Raw genomic sequence first — 7180 nt, 5'->3', positions numbered from 1 at the left:
TCAAAGTATTGGCTAAAACTAATAAAAAGTTTTGACCCTTATTATTTCTCATCTTACAATAAATAAAAAAAGCTTGCTTGACTAATTAAAACAAGATTTTCTATATTTTTTATTTTAATGTTAATTAAAGAAATTTTTTTTATTAATATTGCCTGCTTAAAAATTGGTAATATTTAGAACGTTTTTCATTTAGTTTATTAGTCCTAATATTTATTCCCGGAATTAAAACTTGCGGAGGAGTTAGCTTCAGACTATTATTATTATTACTTAATTACCTATTGCCGAGTTTATTGTGCAATTTGATGATAATATCTTCTTCTTGTTGAGTAAAGTTCCCTCTTTTGAGATTAGGACTTAAATAATTCAGCCACCTCAACCTGTAACTCTTCCCACATACACCTTGCTAGGCCTGAAAAATCAAGAAGAATTTCATATCATTGATTTAAGACCGCTACAAATTATTGCGTGCTAGCTGCACCATTTGAAGGAATACATTAAAAGTGATTCGCAAATAGTATAGATAAATAGTATAGATAAATATATATTACCAGCAAATTTTGGAAGTTGACTCCAATTCCAGCAGCCATACCTAGTAACATAATCAATTAGCTTCTTATCTTCCTCAAGAGCCCATGCAACACAAGAAATAAGGGATTTAGCCACGAAAAAAATAGTGGTTAAAATCCATAAAAACGGTAGCAATCATACATTAGTCACGAAAAAATATTTGTGACTAATACTCAGTTTGCCACAGTTTTAAAGTTATTAGTCACAGTTTTAAATATCGTGGAGACCTTTAAAGAGCCACAGTTTGTACATCATTTTTCGCATTTAATGCCGTCGATAAAAAAAATCAAATAAAAAATTATAATTCTACCATACTTTATTCGTAGCTAATTTGTGCAGGCTGAGTTTTTCGGCCACTACTTTTTCTGCAAAACCATGAAAATTAATAAATAATTAGTTAATAAATTAATTATTATTCAAAGAAATTAGGAAATTAAATTTGATAAGTTAGAATAGTAGAAATAATTAAAATACGAATTTTAACCATAATTTTAACCATTGTGAATTAGTGATTTAGTGAGCTCTATGTTGATTATTGTGATATTGTGTGAGTTAAATTGTGCTTCATGTTATTTTGGAGTCCAATTTGGCAGTTTGGAACGAGATTTTAGTGTTGGAGCTTGCGGAGTTGGAAAATTGTGACTTGAAAATTGAGAAGGGAGGCACTTTGGGGTGTTTTTGGCTTAAGGAGTAATCGACCAAGGGTATGGTTTTTGGTTTCTCATTGAGCGCGCAGAAAAAGGGGCAAGGGTGAACAAGAAAAACACAAACCCTTGCCACTTTGATCTTCAGTCTCACATATCTCTCAATCCGGAGCTCCGATCGCCGCACCGTTTGCGGTCACGCGACCACCACGGCAATCTCTTCAAAATCATCCAAACAAAGTGGTAAGTAGATTGAGTTTTCTCACTCAGCCTCTCTTTTCCCAATTTAAAAAATTTTAGATTTTGGTATTGAAGAATTGAATGATTTTGATGGTTTATGTGAATTCTAGCAGCGGATAATCACTGTGTTTTGTCCATTTGACCCGTGGATAACGGTAAGAAAACTCTAACCATTGTGAATTGGTGGTTTAGTAAGCTCTATGTTGATTGTTGTGATATTGTGTGAGTTAGATTGTGTTTCTTGTTATTTTGGAGTCTAATTTGGCGGTTTGGAACGAGATTCCAGTGTTGGAGCTTGCGGAGTTGGAAAATGGTGACTTGGAACTTGAGAAAGAAGGCACTTTAGGGTGTTTTTGGCTTAGGGAGGAATCGGTCAAGGTATGGTTTTGATTTTTCATAGTTAATATTTAATTTCACGTGAAAATATAGACTAGAAGACTTTAAGATAGGTATGAACTGAATGGATTGTGATTGAATTGTGTATTTGAGATATTGATATGATTTGTGTATGATGAGTATATGAATTTGTATTTGTTGAGTTTTGAGTTTATGAAGTATAAGATACTGATGATGACTATTAGGTTGTTAAGAATTGATGATGATTTTGTGATATTGACTTGAAATGGATTGGGTTCATTGTGTGGGTTGACATGTATAGTGTGAAAGAGTAGAGTATGAACATGTTTAGGGACATTGGACTTGTTTACGTTGTGAATTTGTGGATTTGGAATTGAGAATTTAGAAAGTTATAGGTTTTGTAAATTTTGTTAAAAAGTTGAGTTTAATGAGAATTGTTGAATGAAATCGATGCATTTATATATTGGAAGGTTATGGAATGGTTGAAAAGCATTTGAACATGATTCATGGACATTGGGACTGATTTGGTTGTAAAACATTTGGTTTTAAATTGAGAGTTTGGTGAATTTGAGGTTTCAAAGTTTTTGGTAAAAAATAATTTTTGACCAATTTGGCGGGCCATAACTTGGCTTCCGGACTCCCAAATTTTGTGAAACTTATTTTGAAAGAAAATTGGGTCCGTGAAGTTTACAACGTTTGAAAAACGGATTAAAAACGATTTTTAACGAAAAAGTTATGCGTGTTCGAAGTTGAGTATGCAAAAAATGGAATTCTACAGACTTAATATTCTACAGACTCTGACAATTTTTCTGAGAAAAGTGATGCATGCGTACACGACTTTGCCAAGTTTTACAATCGTGCATACGCATGAAAAGCCATGTTTTGAAGGTACGCGTACGCGACAATGTTCACGCGTACACGAGGCACCCCTCGATTTTGAGTACCCGCGTAATGACTCGACTCTTTAAAGGAGGTGTTCTAGGGACTCTAAGGATCAATTTATTTTTGTTTTTGGGAGTTTGTATTAAGAATTAAATTTTCTATAATTTTTCATAGTTCAGCTACCCGTTGCAAAAGAAAAACAAAAAACAGCAGGTAGCAGTAATATTAGAAAATTCATGAAAAATCTAATTCTAATCGAATGCCTTTCAAATTCAGAGGACATATACTAGACATGCCTAAGTTTTAATCACATGAGTTTCAGATCAATATCAAATCATATTAGGAAGATATGCAACTGGAACATAATCCTGTTTTAAAAGACAATTTTTCTGAAATTTCAGTGAGGTGGTCACACTCCTAGTTGCATATTTAATTTTTCTAAATTAGCATTAATCTGAAATTTGATCTGGGTATTCTAGACACAAAGGGCTGTGAATTGCTTTTAGTTCCAACTCAAACTCTTATCAGAATTTAAAGTTTGGTAGATTAGAAGTTACTGCCTCAGCAACATGAAAACGGAACTTTCTGCATAAATCACCGATTTTTAAAATTCATTCCTCCCAATCTACCCATCAATAAATTCTAAAATTTTTATGAGATAGTCTATACACATCCAAGTTTCACAAAAAATTAATTTTATAAAAAATTACCGTATAGATTTTGCCCAGAATTTTACACAAGTTGGCGCCAATCTGCTGAATTTTCTGCAGCAAACAATTCAACAACCTTATATGCTAAATTTTGTATCTAAGCTGTTAACCTTCCTAAAACCAAAATTCTAAATTTATTTCAGTTAACCAATAATGCTACCACCATTAGCATAACCCTAAGAGCCCAGATTTATTAATTCAACAAGCATTCACACAATTGGTGAAATTTCATAATCTCAGCAAAAATCAACATTTTTAGCATATCATCATTAACAATCATACATCAATTTCATCATTTAGCAAACAATTCACCAAGAACAGCCACAATCAATATCTAACTATTCTAACTCTTACTTTCTTTTGTTGATCAATAACAAAGAATTTATTCCTGCTTCTCCCCTGAACCCGAACCCTAACCAATTCAAGAACCAGAATTTTGATCACATCCTCAAGGCCATTCGGCCAAATCAAACATAAGTAATGGAAGATCACTCACCCCTCTTTGTTTGTGGTGGTAGCTATGCTAACAAAATTTGAATAAACTGGGAGAATGAAGCAAGGGAAGGGTCGCAATTTTGAATTTGAGGAGGAAAGGAAGAAGATGAAGCCGTTGGACCTTACCTAGCAAAGAAGCTCGAAGAAACAGCTTGGTGGGTAAGATGTAGCTCCCTCTTCAGCTTCGGTCAGCTCGCTCCTTGGCCATCACCCTCCTTCTCTTGGTGCTGTGGTTGATGAAGGGCTAGAAGAACTTGAAGAACGTTCTTGTTCTTGCTCCCTGATGCTTCGGTCGTTCTCCTTCTCCCTGTTCTCTCTTCTGCTGTTCATGGAATCAAAGGAATGAGGAATGGTGTTTATATAGTTAGAAGAAGAAGAAGAAGTAGGATGCGGTGAAGGCTTTGCTGGTCTTTACTTCTACTAACACCTATCAATGATTCATCATTGCAATTGGTGATCAAAAGGTGTAATCATAGTTGGAGGCTTTTATGGGTTTGGTTAGCAAGAGAAGGAAGGAAAGGGGGTTAGGGCTTTAATCATGGTTTGCTATTCTTTTAATAGGACGATGGAGCTTTACACTTAGGATGTAAATCAAAGGTGGCGAAATGCTACGACCTCTAAAAGTAATATATATATATATATATACCAAGTTCCAGACCTGACCTGCGAACACTTAGTTTGCACGAACACATAATTCAACTTATCCTAGGTCGTCTAGCCTAAGTTTTCACGCAACATTATATATTATCTACAAGAAACCAAAACCATACCTTGGTCGATTCCTTCCTAATTTTGAAGCACCTCAATTATCTCTGTTCTTCAAGTGACTAAAGTCCCGAATCCTTACTGAACGAAAACCCAACCTCTACGGTTTACTTTCTAGTCACCGATACTACCAAATTTTTCTCCAAAACATATATCTCTCTAATTCTACATAAATACCACAAAAAATCAAACTAGGGTTCATAATCATCAATGGTTCACAAGAGTTAGTGGTTCCTCACCTTACCGATAAAAATTCGGGATAAGACCCAACAAGTTCACAAAACTAATTTGATCCTAAACACCAAAATTTAACAAAAGCTCAACACTTTTACTTAAAGTTTTTTAAATTGGAGAAGGAATAACTGGGTGTGAAATTGGAATTTTCTTATCAAATTGTTCGGTGAGTTTCGTAGAGAATTTCGAGACGAACGCATGACCGCTAACGGCTCATCAATCGGAGCTCCAGATTGAAAGTTATAAGGATTTAAATATTATGTCTTATTTTGTTCGTGCCTACGCATTTAGTTATCGTATGTGAATGCTTCGTGTTTCATAATTCCTTTTTATGCGACTTTGAGCTTTACTCCTTCATCGGGTTTCTAGTTATATAAATTCTTGGATACATATTATATATTATAAGCTTTAGAACTGTCGTGGCACTTTGATATCCTTTGCTTTACGGCTAGAGGTAAGGCTTAGGGTAACGGGGTGTCACATTTATGGTATCAGAGTGGTTCGTTCTCATGAGCCTGAGGGATGGACCGATTGTGCTTCATTGCATACTCTGGGTTGTTTGATTTTTCTTTCATGCTATTTAGGATATCTGTTTGATATGCATAGCATGCTTGTTTGTGAGTACTTTTGGGATAATTGAACCACTGAGTTTGAGATATTGAGACTGATCACCTTGATATCGATTGTTTGGTGCAGAAAGAAAACCTGAATGGCAACTCGTGGACGAGGTCAATCACGTTCACGGAGAGATAGTGAGGATGACTAACCTAGCCAATGCGTTACAAGCTCAACATGTTCCAGAAAACCAGTTCGTAGAGTTTGTGGTGTATCAGTTGATGGATGAGGCTCAGCACTGTTAGTAGGGGAAGTAACGACTGATGCAGCTACAGAATGAGGATAAATGCTTTTGTGGTTTTTAAATTAAGATTTTCAATTTCTAATCGGTATGGCTTTGAATCATATTGAAAAAGTTTCAAAGCCAAGAATGATTTTGAAATTAGTTTGGAACTTTTGGTTTAAATAATTTGGTTTTAAAATTGGGTTAGAATTCTTGGTTTGAATGATATGGTTTAAATGAAAAGTGAGTTCTACGATTTTGTTAATTTGTGAATTTGATTTGAAATTTAACTCATCGAAAAGGATTCAAATTGAAAAGTTATGATTTAAGGATTTTAATGAATTTAAGGAAGAAGTGGGGGGGGGGAGGTTTTAGGTTTTCTAAACGTTAATCTTCTCTGTTTTAGGTTTTCTAAACGTTAATCTTCTCTTCTTCAGCGTATCTCCATGGGTGAATAGAATGAAAGCTCGTTTTTGGTGTTTTTATAGGATGGACCTTGGGTTCGGTTCGGGTCCGGTTCAATCAGTTCGGTCTGTTAGCCCGATTTTAGGTCAAAATCTTTAAAATTAGTGTTAAAATTCTTATTTTAATTATTTCTACCCTTCTAACTTATTAAATTTAAATTTCTAATTTCTTTGAATAATAATTAATTTATTGATTAATTATGTACTAATTATCCAGGATTTACATCTTGGTTCGGTTGAACAAAAAAAAAAATAGCGGTTCAATGTATTTTGGTTCATGGTTAACTAGTCCTAATGATATATCTATACTTCTCTTTAATTAATTCATTATATGATTAATTGAAGAGGTGGTGATTAACTTGTGACAATAATTATTTTGTAGAATAATTAATTATAATGGAAAATTATTTTAAGTTACTAAACCTCGCCGTCAGACAATTAAAACAAAGAAAAATCTTAACTTGGCGAGTGAAGTTAAATTATAATTCTTCTGTCTTAATATTTATCTAACACACACACACATATTATGATAAAAAGGTTTTTGGAATTCACTCGGAATATATGAAATAGAAAATAGGGTTCTTACAGCCTATGGGGTGTCTCTAATGGGTTGGCAGCCTCCCCTTTTCACCACTTGATCCCTCTAATAAGTTACCTCATTTTTGCTCTATCTCAACCTTTATATCCTTCGTTCTGTATTTTACACCTGTAATGCTATTTTAGCCCTCACCCAAGACTCCCTTGTTAGCTAAGTGCTTAAGTTTCCGCCCCTCACACTTGGTAGCACCTGCTAGATGAGATGTTCTAACATGAAACACAATCCCTTTATTTTCCTTCAGGACTTTAGAAAGGTTAAACATTGGAATTGAGGTACTACTGACTTTCTCTAATCTGCTCTGTTCCACATTTCTATCCTTGCATATAAGGTTAACAAAAGTTTTAAGAAAACTCGTTGGTGTAGGTTTCTTGTCAATTCGCTTAAAA

At 34.3% G+C, this 7180-nt stretch overlaps 1 long non-coding RNA gene across 8 annotated transcripts in view; it reads right to left on the bottom strand.

Annotated features, from left to right (window-relative positions):
• Window positions 1-4479, bottom strand: part of LOC107634263 — a 20145-nt gene extending 15666 nt beyond the window's left edge. Inside the window, exons 1-5 of one of the 8 annotated variants that reach the window (XR_002358976.1) lie at window positions 3755-4479; window positions 3401-3454; window positions 883-932; window positions 549-621; window positions 276-409 (exon numbers count right to left, since the gene is read on the bottom strand). This is a non-coding gene — a long non-coding RNA (uncharacterized LOC107634263). Of the gene's footprint in view, window positions 1-275; window positions 410-548; window positions 933-3400; window positions 3455-3754 lie in introns of all 8 variants that reach the window. The other 7 variants (XR_002358975.1, XR_002358979.1, XR_002358974.1 and 4 more) reach the window with 7 other exon arrangements.

The sequence above is a fragment of the Arachis ipaensis genome, chromosome B03, assembly GCF_000816755.2.
Source record: "Arachis ipaensis cultivar K30076 chromosome B03, Araip1.1, whole genome shotgun sequence".
Taxonomy (NCBI): Eukaryota; Viridiplantae; Streptophyta; class Magnoliopsida; order Fabales; family Fabaceae; genus Arachis; species Arachis ipaensis.
Note: the sequence above shows the minus strand (reverse complement) of the source record. Positions and strands in the feature narration are given on the sequence as shown.